Source organism: Talpa occidentalis, unplaced genomic scaffold, assembly GCF_014898055.3.
Source record: "Talpa occidentalis isolate TD23 unplaced genomic scaffold, MPIMG_talOcc4v2.1 talOcc4.9, whole genome shotgun sequence".
Taxonomy (NCBI): Eukaryota; Metazoa; Chordata; class Mammalia; order Eulipotyphla; family Talpidae; genus Talpa; species Talpa occidentalis.
In genome coordinates, this window is record NW_023605305.1 from 103,748,634 (window position 1) to 103,760,440 (window position 11,807).

The following is an 11,807-nucleotide window of genomic DNA, read 5'->3' on the forward strand; positions in this document are numbered from 1 at the left end:
CAAAGCAGACCTCTCCTGCCATGCCCGCTCCTCTCCTCAGCAGTGTATTTCGTGGGTCTGCCTGTTCTGTTCCCCACTCTCGCTCTGGTGAATTCTCTCACCCTCCTGCACTTCTGACTGTACCCAGTGTTTGTATAAATAAATAAATCTTTAAAAATAAATAATAAAAAAAAAACAACACACTACAGCTGCACCTTGACTCAGAATAATGGAATTATAAGTGTAACATGTTCAGGAATTTGAAGTTTGAACTCAAGTAGTTTATGATGAGATTTTTCAAGGCAAGAAAGAAGAAACAACTAAGCAAAATTCATGATATAACAGCTTAATTAGAGGACTAAGGATCTTGATGTAAATTTAAACTTATTTTTGGTTTATACATGAGTTGTTTGCCCAAGTGACCAGAATATTGTCTGTATTTAATTGATTTGTAGGGATTTCCTTAAGCACATATTGAAATCTATTGTTTTACAGTCTAAAATTTCTAAGGCAAAATTTTCTTGCAATTAAGTAATATTGATGTAAGTGGTCGAGATTCAATACATATATATATATGTATATTATTATATATGTGTGTGTGTGTAGATATATCTATATATCTATATACGTGTATATCACATTATATAATTATATTCACAGGTTTAGTCTTGATTCTCAACCCCCCCATTATATTCATTCTTCACTCTTTTTTTTTTTCATTGTTCACTCTTAATCAGAATATAAACCATTATCATCTAGGGATATGAACATTCCAGATCTTCACTAATCTTCAAATAGTTCATATTGAATGTCAGATTTTTGGTGTCAGTTATTTGATCCACTTCACACATCAGGATTGTTATTTATCTTTTAGAGGAAGACTATTGAACAATTTGATGGAAGTCTCTGCCAAACAGAATTTAAGATTCTATAGAGCACACCTTTGAACACTGTGACAAAGACAAACAGGGAGTGATAGTTTATATTCAAAGTTTGTAGCCTTCTTCTAAATCAGAAATTAAGAGTGTCCCAACTGAACCGAAGGAGAATCCCTTCTTCAATTTTAAGAGTACATAGAATGATATATGGAGGTATTAGTAAATTGTCTAGTTTCATAATTCCTTCCTGTGCCCATAATCTTGTTAATAATATTAAAGCACTGAAAGGATTCAGCAGGTGTTTACATGTGACATTCTCCTAAAATGATAAATGTACGTTTTGCAAAGAGAAAATTGATATTACTTCTGCATTTTCTCATTTCTGCCCAGTATTGTTAGCAATTTTGGTGAGAAGTTACAAAGCCTCAATCATATTTTCTAGCCCCTAACAATTCATGAACTATGCATGAATTTTTTTTCCATTTCTCAATATTCTTTTAAATTATATGAGGGTACTTAAGAATAGAAAAGGAACCATCTACAATTTCTCCAGTCGAACATTCAGAACCATTTTTATTCCTTTTTTTTTAAAAAAGATTTATTTATTTATGCATACAATAACTGGGGTATAGGCCAGAGGTGTGGGAGGGTGAGAGGATTCACCAGAGACAAAGCGGGGAGCAGAAAAGGCATACTGACTGAAAATACTGGTAAGGGGAGCAGCAGGTGAGTCAGGAGAGGTCTGCCGTGTCATGTGGGTATCTCCCTGGCTGGCCAGTAGTCCAACCCATGCTGCAGAGGCTGGGGACAGATTCACAGTGCTGCACTCAAACCACTGTGCCACTGGGGGGGGGGCAGAATTTTTATTCTTGATTCAAGTTATCTAGCAATCTTTCTTTCTCCTGACAGACATCACCATGCCATGTACAAACTAAAGGAAAAAATGAGCCATGAATAACAATAGGAAGGGGAAATAACTTTTCCCCTTAATGAACCTCCACCTTGCCCTCAGCAACTATTTCTGGGTTTGAGTTTTATTCATATTCCTTGTGTTTATTTTTACTTTATTAGTCAATTCCACATTACTTTAACTCCCTGTTATAGTTAATAATTCTTTATATTGACCGTACCCTGTCCAAACTACTATGTGGTTTCTTTCTCCTGACCAAACTATGACTGATATAGCATTCAAAGCCATTTACTTCTGGAGGATTATTAAGACCCTTAGTTTTACAATTCCTGATATAATGGTGGTCCATGTCTTATATCTTTAAAACTAGGGCACATTTAGCTATGGATCAATACTCTGAAGATTAACTGCTGCTTTAGTGTTCAAAAGTATTTAATAGGGTATTTTCCAAAATGATTCAAAGATATTTTCTCCTTCTGGCATATTTTCCAGAAGACAAATTATTTGGTCTTAAACTATTCGGAGTCTAACGCAAGCCATGAAGAAAGGAAGTCTGCACCTGTTAATGATAGAAGTGAATATATTGCATTAATCTCATTTTTTATTCTTGAGCTAAGTTAAAACCTAAAATCAGAAGTGAAATACCCAGCCTAATAGAGTGATCAGGATCAAACTTGATCGTAATTCATAGCTCTGGAAAGTGTGGGTCTCATGGACATGAAGGTCAGAGATTATACTCTCTTGGCCAAGGGAGCCCAAGAAAATCAGCATTGTTAATGTTTAAAAATAATATAGCTCTCTCTTCTTAACTATTGAGGGACAATGACATTGCTTAGTAGGTGATAAGAATTTCAAATTCCTTTATTAGGAATCCCAGTGATGCATATTTCAATCACTGTAGGCATAGGTTGGAATATTCATCTTGGTACATGAAATCAAAAGTTTTCTTCAGTCAGAGATACAGCTCTCTGGGACAGAAATGCTTCAATTTATCTTGAAAATAATTAAACAAAACAAAATAAGAGCAAGTATATTTTCAAAATCCATAGCAAATGGGTTAAAATTACTTGGAGATACTCAAAGGAACACTGAGGTCGGGTTATTGTCCATGTTCCACCTTTATATTTTTGCTAGGATGAATGTTGTGATGGGCTAAACATGTATGAAAAATATTTAGCACTATTAATATAATGCCTTCACTGATAATGATCAGGCGTAGTGATCTGATTTTGAAAGTTTCCAATTGAGCTCTGTCTCCACCAAGCAGTTCTCATAATGCACTAATAACTGTCTGGTCTTCATGAATTTACCATCACATTTTTTCCAGTAATTTTTCACAGACTCTAGAGCTGATCTGTGACGATCTATTATAACTCCTTTTAATATCTTCGATAATTTGACTTCTTGGTGAAATAGGAAGGTCACAATCTGCTGAGGGATATTTATTTAGCATAATGCTCAACTAAGGCATTTCTTACAGTTTCCATATTTTTTTTCAATAAGATTATACTATTAGAATATTTTAATGTTCTTTAAATTATGAATCATTTTTTTGATCAGTCAAAACACTGCTTTTTCCCACTCTGACAACTTCAAAAGTATACTTAATACAGTAATCGATTAAGTATCTTATTTCTCACAATTTAAGCAATATCTAATTATTGTAATAAGCTCTCATTCTTGAGTTGATTTCACTTCTAGTCGAAGATATTAATACAGGGGTGAGTTGAAAGATTGTTATGGCATGTTCTGCCTTACATTTTCTTATTTCAGTTTTATTTATGATCCACCAACAAAAAAAATGAAGTTTGGATTTTGAAAGTGGAAGGATGTTATGACAAGCCTTTTTTTGGTCATGTTGTGTTTTCATAAAAGACAGGAGAAACAGCCATGGATCCCCAATTATTTTAGGTAATGGAAGATAGTAAGATATAATACATACTGATGAATAAATATCTTTGAGAAGCAAATTAATAAAATTTCATAGAGAGTAAGTCAGTTTGTTAGTAAATGTTATTTCCACGACAAGAAGTGTCAGCATGAACTACCATCAAAATATTTTAACATCAGGACCTCCCCAGTGGTTCAGTGGATTGAGCACAGCACTGTGAAGCTGTCTGCAGCCTCTGCAGCGTGGGTTCAACTCCCGGCTGGCCAGGGAGATACCCACATGGCGCAGCAGACCTCTCCTGTCTATCCTGCTGCTCCCCTCAGCATCGTATTTTGGTCCATCTGCCTGTTCTGCTCCCCACACTGTCTCTGATGAATCCTCTCACCCTCCCGTGCCTCTGACCTGTACCCTGGCTCTTGTATAAAAATAAATAAATTTTTAAAAAGAAAAACTAAAAAAAATGATTTTAACATCAAGTATGAAGAAGATTTCCTAGTTTGGTGGTTGTACCTATTGCTCTTAGAAAATACAGATAGGTCTCTGCTACAATGTTTGTGTAGCATCTTTCATAAGGTTTTCATTATTCCTATGAAACGAATTCTAAGCTCTAAGAACTTTTCTAGATTATACATATAAATTTAGACTTACAAATTCATAATAATTAAGTTGTTGCTGTATTTAAATGACATCATTCTATCAGATTTAGTGTCACAAGGACATTTTATTCATCAGATCATACATAATTGGAGATCTCCTTGCCCAGAATATACAGTGATACTCAGAAAAAAATATCATTCATCTCTGTCATAGATACTGATATTGGAATGATACTGACTGATGTTGTGGCAGGGAAAATTGAGACAGAGCAACTCAAGTTACCAATTAAAAAAGTAACCACTTATTTGTGAAGACATAGACAGACTTGTGAAAGTTAAGGGCAAAAACCCCCAAAACTTTGTGGTGCTAAGAGACCTGCCTATATAAAAGCTAACAGGTGGTCTCTATAATATACCTGAAAAGTGCTATAAATATAGGCTCTGAAGCTCAGACAATTTGGGATGCTTGTGGACTCCAAGCTTTCTCTGAGTTTTGGCGAGAGCCCCGGGGACACACTCTTAGAAGAGGTGCCCACCCCCTCCATTCCTCTCTGCTGATGGATGGATGCCAGGAACTCTCTGATGTGATTCCTACCCACTCTGTGTGGCAGTCTCCAAACATTGCCAAGAGATTTGTTACTACCCTTTTTTGCTGCCAGTTGAATTGCATGCTTATATTATTGTAATGTGGATTCCCTCCAATAAATTCATATTGTAATTATATGCATTTGGCTTTAGTAAGTAAAACCTTCCTGCTTTATGGAAGTTAGCACCCCAGAGATCCTGAACCTGATAAAAACAGTCTCCTTTTAACATTTTGAATGGGATTATAATCTATTGGGATTTTTCACATCATTGGCGTAAGTCACATCCAAAAGAATTCAACTTTGTTCTCATAAAATTGTAACTTTCCTTTGAAGGCTTTGGTTTTTCAAGTCTGAAAAGAGTGATTGAGTATATTGACAGAGTCATTCTTATTCTTCATGAATGCAGATACAAAAATTCTCATAGGGCCTCCCCGGTGGCGCAGCCTTTGAGCGCTGGGTTGCAAAGCTGCCCACGGCCTCTGCGGCACCGGTTCGATCCCCGGCTGCTCCCCGGCCACCAGAGGAGGGTCCCACATGGCGCGCAGACCTCTCCTGCAGCCCGCTGCTCCCCTCAGCAGTGTACTTCGGTCCTTTTGCCTGCTCTGTTCTCCGCTCTGGCTCTGGTGAATTCTCTCACCCTCCCGCGCTTCTGACTGTACCCAGTGCATGTATAAACAAAAACAAACAAATAAAGAAAGAAAGAAAGAAAGAAAGAAAGAAAACATGCCTCTATATAAAAAAAAATAATTATAAAAAAATTATAACAAAAATTCTCATAAATTACAAAGTAATTTCACCTTTACATTCTGACATTCACAAATTTGAAAGTTGTCACTCCTGTCCTCATGATGAGTAAAAATGAAAAACAAAATCAAAAAGACTTCTTAGATACATCAGAGAATTAAGATCACTGAAAAATCATTGACCTGAAAAATGGAGCAAGATAGACATATAAAATCACAGTTTATGAGAAAGAAAAACTGTATTAGTAAGAAATGAGTAAGGTCTCAAAGTAATTGACAAAATGTTGGAGGCTGATTGTGGATGAGCTTGAGTTAAAAATTCCTGAGGTCTCTGTATAAGCAAGAACGGAAAAGAAATACTTTTTGATATACCTCCAGAAGTCCATCAAGTTCTCACAGTGAAGAATGCAGAAATATACCATCAATCATTACAGCAGGAAGAGGTAAAAATGCCTAATGGAAAACATTTACATCCAGAACAGTTTGTTTTCCATAGAAAAGGCTTCACTTGGAAAACCAACCACTTCACCAGAACTTTACCTAACCTAGGGGATAGGTTCACCAGGTAATGGAACAGCCTAAATATTTTGGAAATGGGAAAGATTTTAACCTAGAGATTCTGGCCTACTAAAACATAAAATTGAATTAAAGATAGAGAAATTTAACAAAAAGATTATAGAAGATTTTTTTTTAATCTCAAATACCTTATCAGCACATCAGTAAGACTCCAGTGCAATAAAAGTTAAAAGATACAGGTGCTATTTAGTAGAAGTTTCCAGGAATATACAAATAGGAAAAAAGGAAGATACTATTTGTATTTTCACCCTGCCACCACCTCGCTATCTCTTAACTTCAAATATTAAAATGAAAATTTAATGAAGATATTTTCAATGAATCATATTGAATAGTAACTATTTTCCAGGGAAAATTAAAGAGAAAGAAAGAGCAAATGAAATATAAGCCACACAGCTAAAGGAGGTAAATACATTTTAAATACGAAAACAAAGCATTGATATGACAAGATTAATGTCTACAGCTTAGATGTCAAAAAGAAATATGGGAAAGAATTAAGGATATGTGAAGCATGAATATAAACCATCTGAAACAACTGTTCAACAAAAGGATAAATGGAACATGAAATACCCTGTCCTTAGTCTCAGAGATAGAGACAATAATTAGAAGATTATGCTTTGTGATCCACTGTGATAAATTCTATTGACAGATGCAAAAGGATAGGTTTGGAGCAGAAACAAAATTTTTGCTGCAAAAAAGGATAATGAATATTTAGCTATGGCATTTAAAATTGGATGGACTCTTAAAGTCAGTTAGGTATGCTTGAATTTATAGTAAATAAGACTGAAAAAAATCTAAAAGCAAAGTTGCACTTAATGAATATAGGAAGATATGAATATATAACATCTGTTGAATATTATGTATCACACATTTTTCTTAAGAAAAAATTGAGGCAGATTTTAATTATGTGACTGATATGACTGAGAAAATTTTTTGAATTATTAATCTTACAAGAATGTATTTTTTATTCTCTCATCTTGTTTTCCTTTTTCAAAATTAATGCCAAGTTTCAATCAATTCTCATTTATAGAAAAGAATTAAAAACATTACCTGTATGTCAGTTTAAATGCACAGTGATCTATAGATACCCAGGATAGGAAGTATTTAGATATAAGAATAATTATTGCAGCAAAGGAAAAAAAAAAACATTTAAAAACAAAATGATTTTAAAAATTGTGTGTGGTAAGGTAAAGTCAAAATTCCCTAATGCTTAAATACTTTAGTAGATAAATGGTAAATTTAATCTAATTTCAACATAAGCTGCAGGAGCAGGAACACATAAATGAACAAAACTGAACAGAATACACATGTAGGTTTTTTTCCCATTCATCATATAACAGTGGAGAAATCAAGAAGAGCAAAAATTATTCAATTTGATAAATTCTCTAATAATGTTAAGATTTTGTTGCCAAGGGAATAAAGGAAGATAACATATTCTGAGACATAATATAAGAGAGTTAAAAAGGACAAGTTCTCATAATAGGTTGTATTTTAGCAAGGAATCTACTATAGGTAGATGGCAGTAGTGTATGAAGAGGTGTGAGTGAATTTTCAGAAGAGTGTAACAGGCATATTGAAGCAGATTGTTAACTGAGAATAAATCCTAAACAATGCACTATTTTGACAAGATTATTGTTTGTCATGAAACTAAAATTAAATAGATATTCTTTTATTCCTGAAAGGTAGACTATAAGAATTTCAGCCAAAAATCAGATAGAAAATTTTTGTGCTTTCAACAGATTATCTTTGGAGGGTCCTTAAAATTTTGGCTTGTAACATTTTTGAAAAGAGACTAAATATTATGGCTGATATTTATCATTATAAATCTTTTGAAGTATAATCTTATACTAAGTCATATTATTTTTATAATTACATGTATGTAAGTTATACATCATAATGTTATACTACATGTTGTAAATAATATAAAATATAATTAATGTTAATTAAATGATTTTGAATATAGTACTGGATACATAATATAATTTAAAACAATTTTGAATACTGTCTGCTAGAAAATTGAACTAGTAAAGGAAGAACACAGGGCCTCCCTGGTGGCGCAAGGGGTTAAGACGCAACCTATGAAGCTGTCAGCACTAGTTTGATCCCTGGCCAGGAGCTACCCACATGGCACAGCAGACCTCTCCTGACTTACCCATTGCTCCCCTCAGCAGTATCGTTCAGTCAATCTGCCTGTTCTGTTCCCCAACCTTTCTCTGGTGAATCCTCTCTCTCCCTACACCTCTGGCCTGTACCCCAGTTCTTGTATGCATAAATAAATAAATCTCAAAAAAACCCCACAAATTATAATTGATTTGAGACACATTTATAATATCCTTTGTTCACATTTATAATTTTCCTTTATAATATCTGACTTACTTCACCACAGTTCTGTTTATTTCTTATGTTAGTTTTTTTAGGAATTTTATAAATCTTTAATGTTTACCTAGGGACATGGGAAATCCTTGGAACAATGTGAACTCTTGTGATAAAATGGTCAAACATGGGCCTCCCTGGTGGCTCAACGGTTTAAGACTCAACCTATGAGGCTTGCTGCAGCCACTACAGCATGAGTTTGATCCCTGGCCAGGGAGATGCCCACATGGTGCAGCAGACCTCTCCTGACTCACCCACTGCTCCCCTCAGCAGTGTATTTCAGTCAATCTGCCTGTTCTGTTCCCCACTTGGTCTCTGGTGAATCCTCTCACCCCCCACAACTCTGGCCTGTGCCCCAGTTCTTGTATGTAAATAAATAAATAAATAAATAAAAATAAATAAATCCTTAAATAAATAAATCCTTAAAAAATAAAATGGTCAAATAGAAAGGGCATCTGTTCTCAAAAGACATTGAACAACTTATTGATAATACAAATAACATATCCAAAATTCTGTGATTAAGCACACTGAAGATTAAGAACTAATTTCTGTGATGGTATGATGAATCTATAAAGAGACTTCTAGACTTAAACAGATGCAGGCTTATTGTTCAAGGTGTATCTTTCTGGTGCAAGCTTTCTTTTGTCTTTAAGATTAATCACTAGAAAAAAACATTAACTCAGAAGATTAAATCAAAAGAAGAGGACTGCTGTTCAAGATGTATCTTTCTGGTGCAAGCTTTCTTTTGTCTTTAAGATTAATCACTTGACAAAACATTAACTCATAAGATAAAATCAAAGCATAAAAATGATATTAGATGTTAAGAAATATGAGGTTTTTAGCTTATAAAGCTTAGTTATACCTTGCCTCATTGCACTTTGCTTTATTGAACTTTGCAGATAATTGTATTTTTTATTAATTAAAAATTTGTGGCAACCTTATGTGGAGCAAGTCTATTACATGTGCTCACTTTATGTCACTGGGTCACATTTTTGAGCAAGAAACTTTGTCTTAATTCAGGTATATATGTTAGTTTTTCACACATTCACCCATAAAACAATACTATAGTATGAACATAACTTTAATACACATTGGGGAAAAATGATAACTTTCTTTATTTCAATGTTCAATTTATCATTATGATCTTGAACCACTTCTGCACTATCTCTGAGGTGTGCATATTATTATTTTCAAAAAATATTAATTGAAAGAGAAAAGAGATTCAAATTAATCAAATATAGATCAAAACATTAAGTTCATATTTAAAAGAACCCACAGGAAAAGAAATGCAATGAGAATAATATATAGGATCACTTTCAACATTTATTCTTCTATAAATGCATTTCACCCAAAACACAGTATGCGTTACATTACACTCAATGTTGAGGCCAGGTAGAAGCTAAAGTAGTGCTTTTTGAATGAACTGACTGAGAATTACAATAATTATAATTCAAATCCACTGGAATTTTAAAAACAACACTAAAATGTGGTTTCTGTGTTCAAATTCTTAGCACACATTTAGTAATGCATATATGATATATAAACATATGTAAATTTCCAATTTGGAATTCAAATACTAGTATTTCTTCATGCCCTACACTCACTCAAAACAAAAAGAGTCAAGGGTTAAAATTATGAATTTTACTTAGAAGCACAATGATAAATAACTAAGGCCTCACTCAAATTCTTGAGACTCTTAGCATCTTTAGAATTGTTTATGACCCAGTAAACCACCTAGAGCCTCTTAAAGCTTCCTATTTTCCTCCTCCACTCCCCTCTGTATCTTTCCTACAATGTCTCTTCTCCCCAAACCCCTCACCTCCTGTTAAAAGTAAGAATCACTGTGCCCCCCTCTCTTGAAGATGATGCCCATGGATTGGATGATACCCAGTTCTAAATAAGTCCAATGGAAGAACCTCATTATCAAGACTTTTTTTTAACCCTTAAGCTTCCTACCTTCCTTGTGATTTTTTTCTCAACTGAGTTTAATCTTCAAAAATTACTTTTAATACTCATAAAATTTGCATTGTCTGCTTGCCCTTAGTCACTAGATAATTATTTCTATAACCTCTAGTTAGCTTCCAATTATCTTTGTTTGGTATTGTCTGTGGAACTCAAGCCTAATGACTGTTGCTAGACAAATGGATCTTCTTAACTGTTCAGTTTCACTAATTCTTCCATCATATTAAGTTTCTTATCATTTATTTCCTTCCTTGAAAAATCTCTAAAATAATCACCCACTCCCTCCAGTTCATGTCATTTTTCACTGTAGAATGAAAAGAGGTGCTCAAGATATCACAGGTCCCCTTGCAGACAATCTCAGTTCCTGGGGGGGGGGTCATTTAGACAGAACAAATACAAAAATGTACCAAATGTACCAAATGTACAAAATACAAAATGTCATTTAACATTTCACTAATTTTTGGGAAAGATGTGCTATATTTTGGATACAATCCCTAGAAATCTATAACCTGGCTGAAGAAGTTTAAGCTATGGTCACTTAGTTATTGCTGAAGCAATTCAATGTGTCCCTAGATAACAGCACCACTGACCTCAAATCCATGACCTGCCAACTAATAGAATAAACCTCTCCACTCTCCTCAATAACCACATCACCCTTGATGTGATCTTAGTTACACAAGGGACAACTTGCTCAGTGGTAGGAAGTGATTGCTTCATCTTTATCCCAGGAAGCTAACTGATGTCTCTGGCATAATTCAAGAGGTAAATTAAGACATTCAGCTTTCACTGTAAACCATTATCACCTGACACCTCTGCAGATAGATAACTGGTCCTGGGATTTCTCACTCATTCCTGAAGTTCTATAGTGTTGGTGATATAGATTGGTTCAGCCTCTTTCTGTTTCTCTTTACAAGTATCCTTATTATTAAATATCTTGTGGGTAAAATGCACAAAAGTTGAAATCATTTCCAAATCTCAACAGAACATTCAGTTGACCCTTAGAACAAAAGTTAATGAAAGGAGAAAGGGACTTACATTTTTCAAATAAAGAAAAATGTTCCTTCTTTCTTTCAACAAGAGAGGGAGATAACAAAGACTCTCTTTGGCCAAACCTATGTAAGACCCATTTGTGGTCTCTTTTCAATTAGGTTTTCCCCTTGACCTCATCCTTTCTTTAGCAGGCTCAGCTTATTCTTAGTAAAGAATACTATTAAGCAATTTGTCACCCTTCATACCTGAACAATTTTCTCATCCTGGACCTTAGAACACTTTGATCTTCCTTCAAAAAGAACTTTATTAAATCAGTTTATGAGAA